At 42.0% G+C, this 23527-nt stretch overlaps 1 protein-coding gene across 1 annotated transcript in view; it reads right to left on the bottom strand.

Annotated features, from left to right (window-relative positions):
• LOC106607178 (protein TANC2) overlaps positions 1-19492 on the bottom strand; it is a 147105-nt gene extending 127613 nt beyond the window's left edge. Inside the window, 1 exon segment of the mRNA XM_045720468.1 lies at positions 19105-19492. The gene's annotated coding sequence lies outside the window, so the exon portion shown is untranslated.
• Between the last annotated feature and the right edge of the window lie 4035 nt (positions 19493-23527).

Consider the following 23527-nt stretch of genomic DNA (forward strand, 5'->3'; position numbering starts at 1 on the left):
TGAGGTAGCTCCCATTTTGGCTGTAGCGTTTCCAAGTGCTTGAATGAGAGCGAGTTCTTTGGTATTTTTCTCCGGTAAAGACAATAACGATTCTCCGTCTTAAATGTTATAGTTTATTTGTGTCAATAATTGCTAGCTAGGGTACCTATTGTTTGATTATAAACATTGATTGACTTGTTTGGATAAGTTTATTGGTAACGTTTGGGATTCATTTTGTAGGCATTTTGAAGGAGGGATTATTGACTGAAGCGTGCCAGCTAAACTGAGTTTTTATGGATAAAGAAGGACTTTATCGAACAAAAGGACCATTTGTAATGTAACTGGGACCTTTTGGAGTGCCAACAGAAGAAGATCTTCAAAGGTAAGGCATATATTATATCGCTATTTCTGACTTTCGTGTCGCAACTCCCTGGTTGAAAATGATTTGTTATGCATTTGTGTGCTGGGTGCTGTCCTCAGATAATCGCATGATTTGCTTTTTAACTTGTTATGGATGGGGGCAGTATTTTCACGGCCAGATAAAAAAACGTACCCGATTTAAATCTGGTTATTACTCCTGCCCAGAAACTAGAATATGCATATAATTAGTAGCTTTGGATAGAAAACACTCCAAAGTTTCTAAAACTGTTTGAATGGTGTCTGTGAGTATAACAGAACTCAAATGGCAGGCCAAAACCTGAGAAGATTCTGTACAGGAAGTACCCTGTCTGACCATTTCTTGGCCTTCTTTGTCATCTCTATCCAAAACAAAGGATCTCTGCTGTAACGTGACACTTTCTAAGGCTCCCATAGGCTCTCAGAAGGCGCCAGAACGTTGAATGATGACTCTGCAGTTACTGGCTGAAAAACAGTAGCGCATTTGGTAAGTGGTCGATCTGAGAACAATGAGACGGGTGTGCGCGTGCACGTGAAGAGTCCATTTTACTTTGTCAGTCTTTGAACGAAAACAACGACTCCCGGTCGGAATATTATCGCTATTTTACGAGAAAAATCGCATTAAAAATTGATTTTAAACAGTGTTTGACATGCTTCGAAGTATGGTAATAAAATATTTTGACATTTTTTGTCACGATACGCGTCCGCACGTCACCCTTCGTTACCCTTCGGATAGTGTCTTGAACGCACGAACAAAACACCGCTATTTGGATATAACTATGGATTATTTGGAACCAAACCAACATTTGTTGTTGAAGTAGAAGTCCTGGGAGTGCATTCTGACGAAGAACAGCAAAGGTAATCCAATTTTTCTTATAGTAAATCCGAGTTTGGTGAGTACCAAACTTGGTGGGTGTCAAATTAGCTAGCCCGTGATGGCCGGGCTATCTACTCAGAATATTGCAAAATGTGCTTTCACCGAAAAGCTATTTTAAAATCGGACACCGCGATTGCATAAAGGAGTTCTGTATCTATAATTCTTAAAATAATTATGTTTTTTGTGAACGTTTATCGTGAGTAATTTAGTAAATTCACCGGAAGTGTTTCGGTGGGAATGCTAGTTCTGAACGTCACATGCTAATGTAAAAAGCTGGTTTTTGATATAAATATGTACTTGATTGAACAAAACATGCATGTATTGTATAACATAATGTCCTAGGAGTGTTAGCTGATGAAGATCAAAGGTTAGTGCTGCATTTAGCTGTGGTTTTGGTTTTTGTGACATTATATGCTAGCTTGAAAAATGGGTGTCTGATTATTTCTGGCTGGGTACTCTGCTGACATAATCTAATGTTTTGCTTTCGTTGTAAAGCCTTTTTGAAATCGGACAGTGTGGTTAGATAAAGGAGAGTCTTGTCTTTAAAATGGTGTAAAATAGTCATATGTTTGAGAAATTGAAGTTTGGGGATTTTCGAGGTATTTGTATTTCGCGCCATGCGATTCCACTGGCTGTTGACAAGCGTCCCACCTTGCCCAGGGAGGTTAAAAAGCAGCTAAAATTTGAAATATCGGTTATCAGTATCGGGGGGTTTTTTGGCAAGGAAAATATCGGATATCAGAATTGGCCAAAAATGTCATATCGATGCATCACTACTGAAGAGAGAGCATTATGCATGATGTCATATACCACATAATTATTCTGCATGTCACTTGGTGCAACGTAGTTTCAGATGCCTCAAAAGGAGTATTGTTCTCGCTTCATCCAAAACAATAATATGCAGCCTGTTTCAGCTGAATTGACCATACCTCATTTACATAATGGTTTCATGTCTTGGGAAAATATCCCTTCAAACTGTAGTTCTGATGCTGCGGACCTACATCTTAAGCTCAGCCTCAGGCCTCCAAGACCAGGATCTGATAAATACAAGCAGTATATTCATTGGAGGTACCTTTCATAACAACAGTAGTGGCCATATTGATCCAGAAGAGAAGCAAATGCACCAGTGGCACTCTGTAGCCCAGAGCTACAAAACCTGGTGATTCAGAGCTGATTGGGCCAGTTGATTGAGAAATTATCAAAAACCACCCTGGAGATGAATGAAGGGTGATTCAGGGCTGATTCCTAAAGCCATTGCCATCATCCCACCAGGCTGAGAGACAAGAATCAAAGATGAGGCAAGTTGAAGAAGAGCTCTTCTCGTGGTCATGCATTACACTGCTGCTGTAGCTCTTTCTAGATTGGGACGAACTTGCTGGAGTTTCACATCTGCTAGGCAGCAAACTCCATCCATCCGAGTTGCAGTCTCCGTTGAGATCACTGATTGTGATAACAGGAGGAACTCCAGATGTGAGCCTCCCTCAGACTAACAGCGATGTCATGATGATCCACTATCTAACTTCCTTTTACGTCACATTGAAATGGCAGCAGGTGTAGGCCTATCTCTACCAGGGATCGGCAGCAGGCGGCCCAAAACCGTCCATTTTTTTTTTGCACCCCAATTTAATTTATTTATTCACACACACACACACACACACACACACACACACACCTTTGAAATCTGTATGATTTCTTTCAAAGTAGGCTATTGGCTATTACAGGGAATAAATGAGAAACTACTGATAAAGTAGCAGCTGTTGCGTAAACAGTAGAAGGACAACATAGACCTCTTTGTGCAGTGCACCAGAAGACGGTTTTAGGAACAGGTAGAGTAAACAGAGGGCATAGCCTATATCTGTCTATTCTCCTACTGTAGGAGGGCCACACCCTAAAGCAGAAACAGGTGACACACACAGAATGGTGTCTTCTTGTATAAACACCTGGTGAATACTTTAAGATAGTGTTCTGTCTATGGGGCTGGCTGTGGTCAGACCTGCCTGCAGTCTATGGAGGAGAAGTCTCCACTGTTTAAAGAGCCATGTCGTGTAGGCCAATTGTAACTCAGCCCATGAACCTCCATTACATCGCTAAGCTCTCCATCTCCTACCCCATGTTTTTGGAACTGTTTTCTTTTTTACCCTCTCCCTCCTAACATCTCTCCCATTATTTTCAGTCCATATTTGCCAGTCTTCTCTCTGTCCCTCTCTGTTCTGTTCCGTCTGTCTGGCTATTGTACGTTGGCCTGTCCCTGCCCTTTCTCTGCTACAATCTCATTAATGATACAGCAGAGTGCAGGAATCCACCAGCCCCACAGTGGGAGGTCACTGCTCCACTCCACCAGTAGGAGATGCAGAACTGGCTGGCTTTCCTCCGTTTATATAGACAAACGGTGGAGACGCTACATACGTTACCTATAACAGTTATATAGCCAAGATTAAAATCAGCACTCTTCTATAATCTAGTGTTAGGTATAGATGGTATGAAGAGAGAAATGCAGCAATGAAAAACAAAGGCTTCTGAAAGAGCCCAGATCCTCTCTCTACTCTGAATTTCAGTAGATTGTCTCCTTTTTTCCTTCCCCGTCTCCAGCGGAAGCGACAGAATGGGGACGTGGTGGAGCTCACCCCCCCTATAAACCTGCATAATAAACAGGCCCGTGCTGATCACATGTGCTCGTTGGAGGTAGTTCAAAGTCAATGATCACTGGAGGCTTATGGAAGGCTTGGTGGGAATGAGCTGATGAGAAACGTATGGAAGGCTGTGTGCTCAGGGGACAGAGGCTGATTCTATTACCTCTGTAATGAGGGCAGGGAATGGGGAGCAGTGGTCACCAGTGTATATGGACACAATCCGAGGTAGCGATAGCCTAATGCATAACAAAAGGCCATCTCCTAGCACCACGCACAAATGGTCACATTATGTAGGTGTGGGAGAAAAGATAGGAGGCAAAAAACATCCATTTTATGCAGGGTAATGGGCTAAAAGTGGTGTCCGCTTTCTCAAGGCCGCCGTATAAAGCAATTAGGTTCCATGCCCATGTGAGGCATTAAACCTTAAAACAGGACGGCTGGGTGGAGAATCCACTCAATGAACCAGATTTGAAGACATTTTCTCTCTATCCAGTCTTCAGCACTATGATATGGTTTTCATCCATGGAACAGACAAGAATCCCATGTGTGCACTGTGTCTAGCATAGTGCAGCATATGTCGTAATATAGAGACGTATCGTCCTGCCCTCCTCTTTACAACTCAATCCTGCAGGGGACCAATAAAGCAGATACAGTTTTCGGTAGCACCGTCCGTCCAGGTAACAGCTGTCTGTTTGGGGATCATGTCAGTTTCTGATTATCTGCAAAAGGAAACAGATGTCTAGTGGTAAAATACTCATTCTATATAACTACTGCCGTACAAACCTTTTCTACTCATATACTGTCCATACACACCATTATCTACATATAGTTGAAGTCGGAAGTTTACATACACTTAGGTTGGAATCACTAAAACTCGTTTTTCAACCACTCCACAAATTTCTTGTTAACAAACTATAGTTTTGGCAAGTCGGTTAGGACATCTACTATGTGCATGACAAGTCATTTTTCCAACAATTGTTTACAGACAGATTATTTCACTGTATCACAATTCCAGTGGTTCAGAAGTTTACATACACTAAGTTGACTGTGCCTTTAAATAGCTTGGAAAATTCCTGAAAATGATGTCATGGCTTCAGAAGCTTCTGATTGGCTAACTGACACCATGTGTGTCATTTCGAAGTGTACCTGTGGATGTATTTCAAAGCCTACCATCAAACTCAGTGCCTCTTTGCTTGACATCATGGGAAAATCATAAAGAAATCAGCCAAGACCTCAGAAAAAAAAAATTGTAGACCTCCACAAGTCTGGTTCATCCTTGGGAGCAATTTCCAAACGCCTGAAGGTACCACGATCATCTGTACAAACAATAGTACACAAGTATAAACACCATGGGACTAGGCAGCCGTCATACCGCTCAGGAAGGAGACGTGCTCTGTCTCCTAGAAATGAACGTACTTTGGTGTGAAAAGTGCAAATCAATCCCAGAACAACAGCAAGGGACCTTGTGAAGATGCTGGAGGAAACAGGTACAAAAGTATCTATATTCACAGTAAAACGAGTCCTATATCGACATAACCTGAAAGGCCGCTCAGCAAGGAAGAAGCCACTGCTCCAAAACCGCCATAAAAAAGCCAGACTACGGTTTGCAACTGCACATGGGGACAAAGATCGTACTTTTTGGAGAAATGTCCTGTGGTCTGATGAAACAAAAATTTAACTGTTTGGCCATAATGACCATCGTTATGTTTGGAGGAAAATGTGGGAGGCTTGCAAGCTGAAGAACACCATCCCAACCGTGAAGCACGGGGGTGGCAGCATCATGTTGTGGGGTGCTTTGCTGCAAGAGGGACTGGTGCACTTCACAAAATAGATGGCATCATGAGGTAGGAAAATGATGTGGATATATTGAAGCAACAGCTCAAGACATCAGTCAGGAAGTGAAAGCTTGGTTGCAAATGGGTCTTCTAAATGGGCAATGACCCCAAGCATACTTCCAAAGTTGTGGCAAAATGGCTTAAGGACAACAAAGTCAAGGTATTGGAGTGGCCATCACAAAGCCCTGACCTCAATCCTATAGAACATTTGTGGGCAGAACTGAAAAAGCGTATGCAAGCAAGGAGGCCTACAAACCTGACTCAGTTACACCAGCTCTGTCAGGAGGAATGGGCCTAAATTCATCCAACTTATTGTGGGAAGCTTGTGGAAGGCTACCCAAAATGTTTGACCCAAGTTAAACAATTTAAAGGCAATGCTACGAAATACTAATTGAGTGTATGTAAACTTCTGACCCACTGGGAATGTGATGAAAGAAATAAAAGCTCAAATAAAATCACTCTACTATTATTCTGACATTTCATATTCTTAAAATAAAGTGACCTAAGACATGGAATTTTTACTAGGATTAAATGTCAGGAATTGTGAAAAACTGAGTTTAAATGTATTTGGCTAAGGTGTATGTAAACTTCCGACTTCCAACTGTATACTCTGAGTGTACAAAACATTAGGAACACCTTCCTAATATTGAGTTGCACCCCCTTTTGCCCTCAATTCATCGAGGCATGGCCTCAACAAGGTGTCGAAAGCGGTCCACAGGGATGCTAGCCACATTTCCCACAGTTGTGTCAAGTTGGCTGGATGTCCTTTGGGTGGTGGACCATTATTGATACACACGGAAACGGTTGAGTGTGAAAAACCCAGCAGCATTGCAGTTCTTGACACATTCAAACCCGGGTGCCTGGCACCTACTACCGAACCCCTTTCAAAAGCACTTAAATCTTTTGTCTTGCCCACTGAATGGCACAAATACACAATCCATGTCTCAAGGCTTAAAAATCCTTCTTTAACCTGTCTCCTCCCCTTCATCTACACAGATTTAAGTGGATTTAACAGGAGACATCAATAAAGGGCCCATAGCTTTCACCTGGATTCACCTGGTCAGTCTATGTCATGGAAAGAGTATATTTATATTCCTGCCAGTGTTTTGAGACTAGAGGTCGGCCGATTAATTAGGGCCGATTTCAAGTTTTCATAACAAATCGGTAATTTTTTGCCACCGACTTGCCGTTTAAAAAAAATATAATAAATAAATAAATAAATATACACACACACACACACACACACACACACACACACACAGCTCAAAAAAATAAAGGGAACACTTAAACAACCCAATGTAACTCCAAGTCAATCACACTTCTGTGAAATCAAACTGTCCACTTAGGAAGCAACACTGATTGACAATACATTTCACATGCTGTTGTGCAAATGGAATAGACAACAGGTGGAAATTATAGGCAATTAGCAAGACACCCTCAATAAAGGAGTGGTTCTGCAGGTGGTGACGACACAACACTTCTCAGTTCCTATGCTTCCTGGCTGATGTTTTGGTCACTTTGAATGCTGGCGGTGCTTTCACTTTAGTGGTAGCATGAGACGGAGTCTACAACCCACACAAGTGGCTCAGGTAGTGCAGCTCATCCAGGATGGCACATCAATGCGAGCTGTGGCAAGAAGGTTTGCTGTGTCTGTCAGCGTAGTGTCCAGAGCATGGAGGCGCTACCAGGAGACAGGCCAGTACATCAGGAGACGTGGAGGAGGCCGTAAGAGGGCAACAACCCAGCAGCAGGACCGCTACCTCCGCCTTTGTGCAAGGAGGAGCAGGAGGAGCACTGCCAGAGCCCTGCAAAATGACCTCCAGCAGGCCACAAATGTGCATGTGTCTGCTCAAACGGTCAGAAACAGACTCCATGAGGGTGGTATGAGGGCCCGACGTCCACAGGTGGGGGGTTGTGCTTACAGCCCAACACCGTGCAGGACGTTTGGCATTTGCCAGAGTACACCAAGATTGGCAAATTCGCCACTGGCGCCCTGTGCTCTTCACAGATGAAAGCAGGTTCACACTGAGCACGTGACAGACGTGACAGAGTCTGGAGACGCCGTGGAGAATGTTCTGCTGCCTGCAACATCCTCCAGCATGACCGGTTTGGCGGTGGGTCAGTCATGGTGTGGGGTGGCATTTCTTTGGGGGGCCGCACAGCCCTCCATGTGCTCGCCAGAGGTAGCCTGACTGCCATTAGGTACCGAGATGAGATCCTCAGACCCCTTGTGAGACCATATGCTGGTGCGGTTGGCCCTGGGTTCCTCCTAATGCAAGACAATGCTAGACCACATGTGGCTGGAGTGTGTCAGCAGTTCCTGCAAGAGGAAGGCATTGATGCTATGGACTGGCACGCCCGTTCCCCAGACCTGAATCCAATTGAGCACATCTGGGACATCATGTCTCGCTCCATCCACCAACGCCACGTTGTACCACAGACTGTCCAGGAGTTGGCGGATGCTTTAGTCCAGGTCTGGGAGGAGATCCCTCAGGAGACCATCCGCAACCTCATCAGGAGCATGCCCAGGCATTGTAGGGAGGTCATACAGGCACGTGGAGGCCACACACTACTGAGCCTCATTTTGACTTGTTTTAAGGACATTACATCAAAGTTGGATCAGCCTGTAGTGTGGTTTTCCACTTTAATTTTGAGTGCGACTCCAAATCCAGACCTCCATGGGTTGATAAATTGGATTTCCATTGATTATTTTTGTGTGATTTTGTTGTCAGCACATTCAACTATGTAAAGAAAAAAGTATTTAATAAGATTATTTCATTCATTCAGATCTAGGATGTGTTATTTTAGTGTTCCCTTTATTTTTTTGAGCAGTATATATATATATATTTTATATTTTTATTTTTTTTGACACCTTTATTTAACTAGGCAAGTCAGATTAAGAACACATCCTTAATTTAAATGACAGCCTAGGAACGTGGGTTAACTGCCTTGTTCAGGGGGGGATTCGTTTTTGCAACCTTCCGGTTACTAGTCCAACGCTCTAACCACCTGCCTTACATTGCACTCCACGAGGAGCCTGCATGGCAGGCTGACTACCTGTTACGCGAGGGCAGCAAGAAGCCACGGTAAGTTGCTAGCTAGCATTAAACTTATCTTATAAAAAAACGATCGATCTTAACATAATCACTAGTTAACTACACATGGTTGTGATATTACTAGTTTATCTAACGTGTCCTGCGTTGCATATAATCGATGCGGTGCCTGTTCATTTATCATTGAATCATAGCCTACTTCGCCAAACGGGTGTTGATTTAACAAGCGCATTTGCGAAAAAAGCACTGTCGTTGCACCAATGTACCTAACCATAAACATCAATTCCTTTCTTTAAAATCAATACACAAGTATATATTTTTAAACCTGCATATTTAGTTAATATTGCCTGCTAACATGAAATTGTGTCACTTCTCTTCCGTTCATTGCACGCAGAGTCAGGGAATATGCAACAGTTTGGGCCGCCTGTCTCGTTGCAACCTAATTTGCCAGAATTTTACGTAATTATGACATAACATTGAAGGTCGGGCAATGTAACAGGAATATTTAGACTTAGGGATGCCACCCGTTAGATAAAATACGGAACGGTTCCGTATTTCACTGACAGGAAAAACGCTTTGTTTTCGAGATGATAGTTTCCGGATTCGACCGTAAGGCTCGTATTTGTGTGTGTTATATTATAATTAAGTCTATGATTTGATAGAGCAGTCTGACTGAGCAATGGTAGGCAGCAGCAGGCTCGTAAGCATTCGTTCAAAACAGCACTTTCGTGCGTTTTGCCAGCAGCCCTTCACAATGCATTGCGCTGTTTATGACTTCAAGCCTGTCAACTCCCAAGATTAGGCTGGTGTAACCGATGTGAAATGACTAGCTAGTTAGCTAGTGTTTCAAACGTCACTCGCTCTGAGACTTGGAGTAGTTGTTCCCCTTGCTCTGCATGGGTAACGCTGCTTCGAGGGTGGCTGTTGTCGATGTGTTCCTGGTTCAAGCCCAGGTAGAAGTGAGGAGAGGCACGGAAGCTATACTGTTACACTGGCAATACTAAAGTGCCTATAAGAACATCCAATAGTCAAAGGTATATGAAATACAAATCGATATAGAGAGAAATAGTCCTATAATAACTACAACCTAAAACTTCTTACCTATGAATATTGAAGACTCATGTTAAAAGGAACCACCAGCTTTCATATGTTCTCATGTTCTGAGCAAGGAAATTAAACATTAGCTTTCTTACATGGCACATAATGCACTTTTACTTTCTTCTCCAACACTTTGTTTTTGCATTATTTAAACCAAATTGAACACGTTTCATTATTTATTTGAGGCTAAATTGATTTTATTGATGTATTATATTAAGTTAAAATAAGTGTTCATTCATTATTGATGTAATTGTCATTATTACAAATAAATAAATAAATAATAAAAATCGTCCGATTAATCGGCATCGGCTTTTTTTGGTCCTCCAATAATCAGTATCGGTGTTGAAAAATCAAAAATGGTCGACCTTATTTGAGACGGTGTGTATTGTTAGATATTACGTCACTGTTGGAGCTAGAAACATAAGAATTTCGCTGCACCTGCAATAACATCTGCAAAATATATGTGTACGCGACCAATAAAATTTGATTCGAAAACAGATATTCAGGGTCTACTCTATAAAACTGGAGGGGAAAATAAATCATGGTCGTCTTGAGGAGTGTTTTTTATTTTGTTACTTCAGGAGAAGGTTGAAGGGGATGTAAAGTCGGGTGAAGGTCGAAAAACTCAGATTTCGAAGACCGCAAACACCAACAAACATGGGCTAAATGCTTGCTGTTTAGGCCTATCCGTCAGAGAGAATTAGCGGTGCAGATGAAAGAATCAATACATGAGCTCATAATTACCCATTTGGAGAACATATTTACAAATGGAGATATTAGAGGTTGAAATTTACACCCAAAAGAGAAATAGGCTATTGGATTAGATGCTTCTCTAGAACAGCATTCAAAACTGATTGTGTTCTCATACTGAGTACGACCAATCATCACAGATTAGGGTAGCCTCCAGATACATGAATGCACTTGCATTGTGAAAGATTTCTCTTTAATGGTCAGTCTTGATTGGTTCTACCAGGAAGTGGAGCATCTGAGTAGCCTCAACAACAAAAAGAAGTGCGCACACACACAGCCTTACCTGGTGCATGATGTTCTGAAATCAATGACAGATTATCTATAAATCAGCTTTTCAAATGGAAGTAATTCAGAGCCATGGAGAGGCTGTATTTTCAAGTGCAGGGGGAAAGGAAGGCACTGAAGTGCTTCAGTTCAAATGTAGGCTAGGCCAATATACATCTAGAAGCAAATTCTATGCACTCCAGTAATTTTATTAATAATATCCAACATAGCCTAGCTGGTCAAGCGACATATTAAAATATGTCAATGCCAACCACCATGCAAACCACAATCTGTACCCCCTCGGGCAAATGTGTTTATAGGTGAAAGCAATATGTCTGTTAAAAAAAAAAAAAATGGAGGGTACTGTCCAATGTAACAACTTAGAAAGACCGATGAGGACAATTTAATACCTGTCCCTTTTGTTCTTCCCTCAGACGCCTTTGTATTGAGTTCAGATGGGAGATCTGCAGGACCATTTCTATTGAAACAGTGGCTGCAATTGAGCTAAGAAACAGTACACTCAGTCTTTCTTTGCTCACAAGCAGGAGCCATATTAGCTTGAGATATTATTAGATATAAATAGTCCTATTAGCCATTTCTTTCTGGTGTGAGAAAACGCAGGACTTGAGCTAGGATGTCATTCTCTAATGAAATAATAAAAAATAAATCAGAGAGAAAGTAGTCATGTTGATACAAAAGTCTTGACCGTGGAGAGCTTCAAGTTCCTCGGTGTCCACATCACTAAGGATCCATCATGGTCCAAACACACCAACACAGTCGAAGAGGGAACGACAACACCTCTTCCAAAAGGCTCCTGAACTGCTTCCACCCCAAAGCCTACATGCACATGTATAGTATTTCAAATGACTGATTTCCTTATATGAACTCAGTAAAATATATGATCTCAGTAAAATCATTGAAATTGTTGCAATCATATTTTTGTTCAGTATATGTACGAGGTCTCTGAAGACGAGGTGGCACCAATGCGTGGATGGCAGGAACGAGATGATGGCCTCAGAGAGGGGAATAGAAGAGGGAGGAATGGTGTCAAAACAGCCATCTGATCGGATCAGAAGGTCCTGGTGGCACGCTCCATTGGAAACGACATGTACTGGGACTTCAGTGGAGTCCTGGAAGTCTGAGCTAGAGACTGAATAAACCTGGGGGTGAGGTTGCCAGAAAGGATCTGTAAGATACTCCTCTTCAGTCTACCTGCAGTGCTAGGTACAACATATGCTAGATGATACTACAGTTTATTTTGTTCTAATCCTGAGCTTGAGAGTCGGCTTCATTTTAACATGTAAAAAAGACAAAAGGAGAACAATTATGGCTTTGTTAATGAGGAGACTTGGATGAAATTGGTCTCAAAAAGTAGAATATAAGCAAATGGATCATTTGTGAAACTGAAAGATGTGAATGTTTGAGCTGGGTGAGCTGATGTAAATTAGGCTAATTCCATGATGGAGCCGGAAGTCTTGTCACCTCAACATGGTAGAATCACACTGGCCTCCTGAATATGAGCGGTGACAAGGGCCGCTTCCTGGAGTGACTGCGGTCATCCCTCAATGATAACATTTATGAGAATTTACAAATCCATTCCATTAGGCAAACACTGCGGTCCAGTGAAAATGGCTGCATTCACAGCTGTTTTTCCCCTCTGAAAGCAGGTGACACATTGCTTGCTGTAGTGTAGACAGTATTGTTCAGTGGTCCATTTAAATTAAACTGCTGTGGGACAGAAAAAGAAATACATCCCTCTATTTATTTAACTCTTGCTAAAAACAAGTTGTACTGCACCAGAGACTTGGTTGTCTGACGCTAGCTGAATTATTTTCCCCATCGTTCAGCTGAGCTCTTATGGTTCAAGTCAACACTTCTTCAAATCAAGTTCTTTTGATATTGCTTACTGAGGAAGGAGAGGATACAATAGAACCACTTATATGTCAACATGCAAGGTAACTCAGCATTCTCTTGATGTTCACAACATGACCCCCAAGTAAAATGTTGACAACTTTTACTTCACATTCCTAAAGAAAATAATGTACTTTTTACTCCATACATTTTCCCTGACACCCAAAAGTACTAGTTACATTTTGAATACTTAGCAGGACAGGAAAATGGTCCAATTCACGCACTTATCAAGATAACGTCCCTGGTCATCTCTACTACTGAGAAATATCACCTTGACTGTGTGGCAACATAAAAATATTTGGCGATTGAAACAAGAAACCGAGTTTGGTTGACTAGGGCCAGTTCTTATCATATTATTATAAGCTAGGGGTATTGGTCTGTGCTTTAGTAACCTCAAATAATCCAAACATTCTCTCTCACTCAGGATTCGATATCAGGAAATAATACGGTATTGTAACAAAAAGTCTTGTCTGTTGGTATCTTGGAACCAGATCGACGTTGGCCCACATAAAAGAAACAGCAAACGGAAGACACACACACACCCACACACACACACACACACACACACACACACACACCCAAAGCAAACAAAGCATTACTGACCCTGATGTGTGGTCTCAACAGGAACTTTTAGCCTCCTCGTTAGTCTCCTTGATATTATTAGCACTAGTTAAGTGGCACTGACAATGAAATCTTGCCCACAGGAATGCATGCTGCATAGACCTAGACCAGAGAGAAAAAAGTGCCAGACGCCAAAAACCTCCCCCCTCCTACTCTGTCTATGGGGCCAGCTGAATTGTGTCCTGTAGGAAGTAAAGTTGGGCATGGAGATAAGAGCCAGGCGACAGCAGAGAGAGAGCCCACCTGTAAGAGGTTGTGGGTAATTGAGAGTCATGGGGTGAGGCTTTCTCACAAGTTGGACTGGATTCAACAACAAAAAAACAGTCACTTACAACAACTTTGCTGCTTTTTGAACTTGAAGGACCTCTTTAGGTTATGTTGATGGTTACAATCCCTTTATTGTGATTCCACACAAACATTTTTAAGAAGAGACGTCAATCGTCTTTCCATAGTTTGGATGCATAGGCACCCAATTCTGTAATAACATTCTGTAATAAATGACATAAATGGGAAAACATCTGAGAAAGACTGTCCTATAACAGTATTCAGCCAAACATATTGAAAGCCCATTTCGGAAGAGTAGGACAAGCCAAACCTGCTGCTCGAACATACAGTCCGTCATACTGCGTTGAGCACAGCAATATGCCATCTCCAAATGTGACTCGAGGAAAATCTACTTGCATGTCAGATTCTCAACCATTTTATCGCTGCAGCAAACACCAAAAGGTGAAACAGCTGTGACCATTGATAATCTCATCCCAATCAAAGCAAAGGGAGAAAGGTGTGCATGTGTGTGCGCGTGCATGTGTGAGTCTGACAAACAGGCAGCCAGTAAGATAAACCTGAGGTGGGAGGCTTGGGAGCAAAGGGATGAATTGAGATGGTGTTAATGAATGCAGCTTCACTTTGGCATGGCATGGCCTTTAATGACCCTGCAGTAAAGGCATGGCAGCAGCTCAGGTTTTCCTCTAAGTATTGGAGGTGTGGCAGTTATGGGGATTTACTACATGCGAGAGTCACAGCAGCTCATCAGGCACGCAGCACAGACTTCAATTTACATATCTGACTGCAGACAGACAACACTGTGACTGTGTTTAATAATCAAGGTTCCCCTAAATGAAGAGTAGCAGCCGTGACAATTCCATAACATTGCCCCCCTTTATAATGTTGTGCAAAGAAGCCATTTATCAATCAAATACTCTACTAGGCTAAATGATTGGGCTGCATTGGAGGTATTAAAAACATCTAAATCAATCTTACATTGTTTCATAACATTCTACTGGAAAATGGCTTCAGACATTTTTAAAAGGAAGCATTAAATTGCTTGTAACACCTGGCACAACTGTCTTAGTTGTGTTGACTTGACTTTCCCATCATAGCGGTATATCTTGGTAGCAGCCAGGAGTTAGTGGTAGCAGGAGAGGTGCTTCCTGAGACTGCATTCTCTTCAGACTTTTAAGTAAACCCCATTTAACCTCAGTCAGAAGAGCTTATTAGAGCAATAAGCTTAGAAAAAATAACAAAAATGTTGTATATTCAACATAAGTATACTACAAGTAGGAGGGCCTCCAGAGTGGTGCAGTTGTCTAAGGCTGTGCCACTAGAGATCCTGGTTAGAGTCCAGGCTCTGTCGCAGCCAGTCGCGACCGGGAAACCCAGAGGGCGGCGCACAATTGGCCCAGCGTCGTCTGGGTTAGGGGAGGGTTTGGCCGGCAGGGATGTCCTTGTCCCATCGCGCACAAGCGACTCCTGTGGCGGGCTGGGCGCAGTGCATGCTGACACGGTCGCCAGGTGCACGGCGTTTCCTTCGACACATTGGTGCGGTTGGCTTTTGGGTTAACTGGGCATTGTGTCAAGAAGCATTGTGCTTGGCTGGGTTGTGTTTCGGAGGACGCACGGCTCTCGACCTTCGCCTCTCCCGAGTCCGTACGAGAGTTGCAGCGATGAGACAAGACTAACTACCAATTGGATACCACAAAATTGAGGAGAAAACGGGTAAAAAAAAAAATATATATATAAAATAAAGAAATAAAGTAAACAAGTAGGCCTATGGCATCAAGACTAGCAACTTTGAGAAATTACACTGCCCAGGACAGCTGGAAGTAGGCTACTTGCCAGTCACATTTATTCTAGGTCAGATCTAATTGGCTTCCCTCAGCAGCCTGTACATCTTTTCACTCATTGCATGTTAAAAGGTAGAATTAATAAAAGTACCGTAATTTCCGGACTATAAGCCGCAACTTTTTTCCCCCACACTTTGAACCTCGCGGCTTAAACAATGATGCGGCTAATATATGGATTTTTCCCGCTTTTTTTTTTTTAACACATTCTGTGACGTGCTCAGTTTTTTGGCGGCATGAAGCTTTCATTAGACCAATGAAATTGCCGAACGGGTTAAGGTCAAAACAACTTTTTTGTTTACTGTTTAGATTAAATTGAGCGCGCTCAAACTTCCCATCATTCTGATTACGGTAGTCATTTTGTCACCCTGATTCCTGGGGGCACAACAAAGTATTTGCGGCCACTCGAAATCAGTGTAAATCGTGCATTTAAGGTGGCGCTCCGTGTTCAGTGGGAGGCTTGGATGACAAGTGGGGAGAAATCCTTCACTAAAACGGGCGGCATGCGAAGAGCAACTTATGGTCAAGTCTGCCAGTGGGTCCTGACAGCGTGGAGCATTGTCAAAAGATCCACTATCATCAACAGGTTTCGAAAGGCTGGACTGCTGCGTGTTGAAGAGGGCTCAGCGGGGGATTTGCCTCCGGATGAAAGTGACGAGAGCGACAATGAAAACGATCCAATATCGGATGAAGCAATTCTGAGGCTATTCAACTCTGAGTGGGTTCAGTGGTTTCAGTGCACAGGAGAAGGAAGATAGTGACCAATGACTTTCTTGGTAGGCTACTGTTTACTGCAAATTTTTTATTTTTTGTTACAAGCCGTGTTTCGATAAAGACGATTTATTTTTGTTAAAAACCATGTTTCGTTAAAGACGATTTATTTTTGTTACAAGCCGTGTTTCGTTAAAGCCTATTTATTTTTGTTACAAGCCGTGTTTCGTTAAAGCCTGTGTAAAGTTAATTTGTTTCAATGTACCGGTAGGCACCTGCGGCTTATAGACATGTGCGGCTTATTTATGTTCAAAAGAATATACATTTTCTTAATTCAGTGGGTGCGGTTTATATTCAGGTGCGCTTAATAGTCCGGAAATTACGGTAAATCAATGTCATAAAACCTTTCACTTGGTCTAGTGGGGTCCCAGTTCACTGTAGTTTTGCTAAGGCCCTTCCATACTCATTCATCATCAAGATCCAAGCAGCCACTCCAGCCGGTAAATCAATTGGCTGAACTTAATTATGATTTTGTTATTTCCTCAACAGACACCCCAATCTGGGACAATTTCATCATTGCTGATGTCTGCTGTGACAGCTGGGGCTATTTCTGTGAAGTACCTTGCTAAAGCCCCCAACCCTAGACCCCAGACTGCACATCATTTCCCTAATCACTTTTCCACAGCTGCCCTCCGGCACGTAAATGAAAGTTACAAAGAAATTGCTACGTGTCACTCATAAAAAAAAATCTCACCCTGGAGGCACTGGCCAAGTGTGATTATTTTATCTGGGTTGTGTTTTAGTTAAAATGGCCTAGCCAGTAGGCTGTCAGAGTATTTGATTCATGACCCAACAATGTTTATAAGTAGGAGAAAGGGGGCTTAATATGTTTAGAGGGATGGTTCACCCAAAATACAAGCTCACCTCATCTTATTGATTTTAAGCTAGCTCATTTTATGGCGTCACCATGAGGCAATTTGACCATGCTGTTTGAAGACTGCTGTTTGGAAACGGGATTAGCAGAATAAGTAAACAAGCCCAAATATTGGGTCCCTTTGTCAGTGTCCATGGACTACTCTACTGTAGGTAGCCTATCCATAACGGTCACTTCAAGAAAGATAAGTGATTGAGGAAAGGTTTTGGGAATAAGGAGGTCGCAAAGAGGTGTTTGAGTGAATAATTGGTCACTGAATGTCAAAGAATGACTGACTGTACAGTAGCCTACTGAAGCATTCTCAGCTGCTAGGTCTATTCACACGGTCAAGCCATCAAGCATGTGTGCAGGTGAATTCACTGTTGAGCCCACAATCCACCTGTCAATCATTTGAACCACTCTGTCACCTGCAAGCATAGACATTAAAACCAGTAGATAGTAATAGCGCTGACATCATCCGTGTATTGCTATGCAAAACTCCCGATGACGCATGAAGCCAGAAGTCTTTGAATTTGAAGTGCGCCATACTGCTGAATTGGTCTGAATGGCAACAACAACAAAAAACGCTAAGGATCATGGTGAAAGTGGTAGTAACTAGCAAAGGATCATGGTCGATGTAGTCGATTTCATCCTGCCTGAGAGAGTCAACCCTACACTGCTGGGTGCACATGCAAAGAGCGTGCATGAGGGTGTGAGCCTCCCTTAGGCCTGCCAGTCCGTAATAGTTCTGTGTCAACACGTGGTCCTGTGTGACGACAAATGTAGTCAGAATGGATCAATATTTAATATCTCGATTTGTAGCGAAATATAAAAGATTTCACAATGGGGTTCAAACTAATTTTAGAACCCTAAACGGCAGTCCAATTTTTATTTATTTTTTAAGGCCGTTCTGGCGATCATAGGCTTTCTAAATTACCATAACTGTTTAATGGACAAAATCAACATGCGCGCGATAGCGCGGACACACATGAGGTCTGGTCAGCATGTTAGATTAATCGTTTTCAAGTGCAACGTTATTAAGGAAGGTTTTGGGAAACAGCTCAGAGATTTAACTATGCTCCTACGAAGGTTCTAACGACAAATTTAGCCTTAAAGGGCCATTTCTAAATTGTTCAACTTCATAATCTCCAGCACCACCCCAACATCAAGAAAACATAGAAACACGCCATTTGACATATAGTGATGTTGGTCTGGTGCTAGAGATGAAGAATATGAGATATATATATATATATTACATTTCTCTTTAAGATGCTTTTCAGAAACCAGACCCAGTTCTGTCACCACTGGAAATGTAAGAAACACATAACCCATCATGGCACTAATGCATTTACAACCCCCATGCATTTTAAGTAAACTGGTGCTAGGACATTGAATGCACAGAAATGGAGCATTTATACATTTGGTTTACAAAGTAATTCAGCAAATGCCATGGTGTAATTCACCAAGGGTATAATGACTCTTAATAACTTTACACAGCTTCTCTATTTAACTAACGTTAGCCAGAGGGGTAGTTGTCATTCTAACTTCAAAGATGTCCAGTAAACCAGTTTGAGGCGTATGGCGATGGAATATTCGTCAATAAGAAAAATACACAAAAGGGGTTTCTTTGTGTAACTGAATGGCCACATTGTTCACTGTGTGGCTTTAGGTTGTCCAGCTAAATATAACTACAGTAAAAAAAATGTTCGAAAAGAACATGGTTGTCAAATAGCGAATGCTAACTATGTCAGTTTGCTAGCTACCTGCAATACAATAGATGCTTGGGACTCTTTGATGCGGATATATAGCAAGCGCTAGCACAGCAGACACCGAACGCTAAAGAACATCACATTATTTGGCTAGGACTAACGTCATTCAGCCAACTCATTCGAATTTCGCGTTTCAAATGTAACATTACCTTGTAATTGTCATTCGCTGTCACGTACCTTGATTTTTTTTCACCCCCTCCACTGTCAAATAAGCCGAGGCAAGAACGTCCGACTGACCATTACACCCGTGTCAGTTCGTAGGTAAACGTCAGTGCAATGGCTAGCTAACGTTTCAGCAAGATTTCCAGTAAGCAGCTGGACCACAACACAGCCTTCGCGAGCGTGCGTAAAGATTCGACGTGTTCGATCGTTCCGTCCTTCTCCCACTGAGGTACCTCCTACTCCAGGTTTTGAGGAAGGAACAAATCCCGGAATTGCGCTCAATTTGCCTCCAATAATAACCACCCAGTGAAGAAGAAATAACTATTTCATTACGCGACTGCATAAGAAGAACCAAACATTGCTACGAAGATGTTTGTGTGTGTTGAAAACGCTCTCATACAGTAGCATGAGGCGCGAGGGGCTGCTGAATTATTCATGAGGGGGCGGGTGCTCTGATCCTGCGTTCAGATACAAGTAGGAAGGTGGTATTTAGAAGGGTGCAATTGCAGCCCACAGTGTGGGGGCGTTCCTGCATGTGGGCATTCCCAATCTGCAGGAACTCCTCTCTATACTTTTATTGGTCCATTTTTAAGTTAGGACAGGCGGGAGGCAGGGGCGCTCCAATATAGTAGGTGGCGTTAATGCACAACGTTGGATACCAGCTGCGGATAAACCCCACAGAAGAAGGGGCGGAGTTGCACACAGAAGAAGGGGCGCAGTTGCACACTATTGGTATTTACCACATACTGACTGGGAAAAATCACTTGAACGCCCCTTCAACTCTATCATCCCTGAGCTCTGACTTCTCCCACATGCTGACCTCTCACGTAACCTACTAAGAAAATTAGGATACCTCGATAACATAATTTTCGGCAGTTAAATGCAACAACAAAATATTATTTATAAAAAACAATCTATTAATATGGTTTTTGAACACTATAATTTGTTTACAAGCATGATAGTTGTACTTTTAGTTTATGCTTGACACAGCTTGTTGGCCATTAGCCAATCGGCATTACTCAATGAGTTCAAAGCATGTGCACGCATCCAACTAGTACTTACAACTTCACAACTGGTCATTTCCACCTTCCCACTTGGTTATGAATGCAGCATTGTCAAAGTAACCTACTGTAAAATACACGGTCATGTCAATCAAATGTACATTATTTACGGAATAACTCTGTAGTAACAGCATTGTAGGTACATAGAACCTGCTATGTAATTGCAATAGAGTTTATTTACACAAGTGGAGGGAGGTCTGGTGGGTTACGTAGCCAGTGTCTCCAATCTCGGAATGGGTCATGCTGGCTTCGTCTGACACACACACTGCTGCAATCTCAGAGCTTTGTTTGGTCTAGGAAAGCTAACTCTTGATAAATACAGGCATTCTTCTGACTTCTGGTCCATCCTTGCTTTGACTTGTCATGGAGTTTTCTCATAGTGTAGATGATGATATCTGTCTGAGATCCACATGCCTTGCTTAGTCCTGCTTTAGATGTGTGTAATCTCTGTGAATCTTTGTGTGGGAAATACTATAATACTCACATATTGCAATACCCACATACTGTAGAGATGGAACGCTACAATGTACAATCTAACAAATTAACATCCTCTCACCCATCAAATTAAACTTTATTTGTCACATGCGCCGAGTACAACAGGTGTAGATCTTACCGTGAAATGCTTACTATGCCAGTCACAAGTTGGAACATTAAGCTAACTATTTCCTAACTATTTACTTTTTCTTTTGATTCAACTACCTCTTACCTATTATATATTACCAGAATGAATGTGATAAGATAATGAGGGTAGAGAAATTATCCTTGCCCTGCTGCCAAGTGTAGCCTACAGATCTAAAAGACAGAAATCGAATTATTTTAATTTTGGAAAGAATGAAAACATCTGGATCAGTCCTAGGGGCTGATCAAACAACAACGGTTTCTGAAGGCCTCCACCCAGAGGTAAGGTGAAGAGAGACATGCAGATGAGGCTGGGATGCATTTCTGTGCTATCTTCTCATCATAATGCAAATGTATGAGTCCCTTATCACAAACCAGAGATAGGAATGCCATTTCTCTTGGTCTCTGGACTATGTTTAAGAGATGCCAATCGTTCATGGGTACGAAATACATCTGGGGTTGGACATTAATTATCCTAACAATGGCCTATTCCCTCTCAGTGGACTCAAACAAAAGATAGTTCTGATCTAGAATGCATTTATTCTATTTTTGTAAGTCGCTCTGGATAAGAGCGTCTGCTAAATGACTTAAATGTAAATGTAAATGTCCTCCAAGGACCACACACATGCCATGCTGTCCCAAAAAATAGACACTATAGCTTACTGAGGCCATTTTTGCAAACCCACTGAACCAGTTCTTCAGCACACAAATGAACCCTTGACAATACCGTGGCCTACAGTCTTACTCTTTATGTAAATCAAGTGAATCATGTGACAACATGTCTGGTATCCACACACATCCTTCCATCTGTGATTTACATGCGTACACAGACTAACAAAGAAAGACACATTCCTTTTGAAATGCAATGTGTTGAGTCAAAAGACTGTGCCGGGCCAAAGTAATGGACAAAGTAAGAAAAAAGCCTAACGCAAAATAGATTAGATTCCCAGTTGTTCAGTGTCAATGCTTAATTGAATAAAACAGTGGTGATTGATAAGTCGGGTTTGCTGGCTGAGGCTTTGAACTGGCCTGAGAGAATGGATGGGATTTTAATGCTTTACCACAGTGTTTCCAAATGATTTCTTGCTTAAGACTGATGACCAGTTCCTCTTTGTGAAAGTCCCAAACCAGCTCTTAGCACCTTCAAATTGTGTTTATGATTACCAAGCTGTGCTGTTTGTTAGCTGCCTACACTAATATATCTTAACATTTCTATACACCCAAAACATTGTATTGAATGTGTCAAATTCTGTTTATTACGATGTCAATGCATCATTTGCATCTCTGCTCTATAACCTGGAGTATAGCCAAGTACAGAGAGAGATTATAGAAAAGTGGAACGCATTAAATGTGATTGTAATGTGATAATGGAGCCAGGCAGGCAGATAATTACAATAAATAAATAAAAATACCCATAACATGGTAGTTAGTGACTTAAATAGAGAGAACAGGGAATAAACTGTGCTTACTTACATTTTATTTGTTGGGTATGTTAAACATTGTGCATTTCCCTGTAGATTTCAATAGATTGTTCTCCATTTTACTGTTTAAGGTCCACAATTCAACCTATCTTGATTTGAAATTGATACTAGAATTTCCCGGAGTCCAACTCCGCTCAACAGACAATGGCTGCCAGCATGCAGTAGGCAGCCGTTCCATCAACGTCAGTCGGTTGACATTGACTTACTGTTTTAAGTTGCTTCTCTTAATAAAAGTAATACCTGAGAAGGTCACGAGCCCCGTATATCTAGTTAAGGGAGCCCTAACAAAATGTCACTTCCCATCTGCGTGGGATGAAAAGGCAAACTCTGATGAAAAATTGAATGGGCTGTTTAAGGAATCTTCGACCCATCCTCCCACATCAATACAACCTGAGGCCAAATTGAATTACATGTAAGTCTCCTCACACATACACACAACACAACACACACACACACACAGTAGGCCTCTCCATTCCTCTGAGACACATCTGCAACACACAAAATGATGAATTTGTTTACGTTTGTTGGTTCTTTTGATCACAGGATAGATTACACATGCTCCAGACCCCAAGTCCCATTACACACACGTTATTAAGGTCTATGGTTTTTTTCAGCATTTCCATTTTTAGCGCCATTAGGTCCCACAGGTGGGTATCGGGGACTACTGCAATAATCTAAATTTGATTTCCTTTCTGCAAGGCTGCACGTTTCATCCCCTTCTCCGAGTCAGATCTCCCTGGGTGTCTGACTATCTATTAATCTAGCCCGCCCAGTTCATTTACTTTGCCCTGGCCTCTGGAGAGGAAACCCTTCCAGCCCTCCCTGGATGGATTCAACAAAGCAACATGGCAAAGCAGGTTGCTGCTGTTTACTTCCTGTCCCCTGTTGAACCTCTCCTGAGTCCATGATTAAACAGTACAGTAGCCTTAGTAACAGACTCAAAATATAAACAAACCTTAAGACTCACTCAAGCACAGTTTGATTCATTATTTGTCGATGATTTGTCATGTGTCTAACATCATCTGTCATGTTCCTATGTCCGATTTAAGGGCTATGAAAATAAATCTTAAAACAATTATGTAAACATTCCCATAAACTATTGATCTAATGCCAATATCTAGTTAGGGGATGTAAGGCATGTCTATCAGATGAGTAGAGGAACAAGAGGTCTCCTAGCTTCTAGGAGCTAGTTAGTAAATGGTTATGATTACTTTTGCTCACTGTATTGAGGCTGTGTGCCCTTAATCAGGAAAATTCAATCAGTTCAATTCAATCAGG

This window comes from Salmo salar, chromosome ssa06 (assembly GCF_905237065.1).
Source record: "Salmo salar chromosome ssa06, Ssal_v3.1, whole genome shotgun sequence".
NCBI lineage: Eukaryota > Metazoa > Chordata > Actinopteri > Salmoniformes > Salmonidae > Salmo > Salmo salar.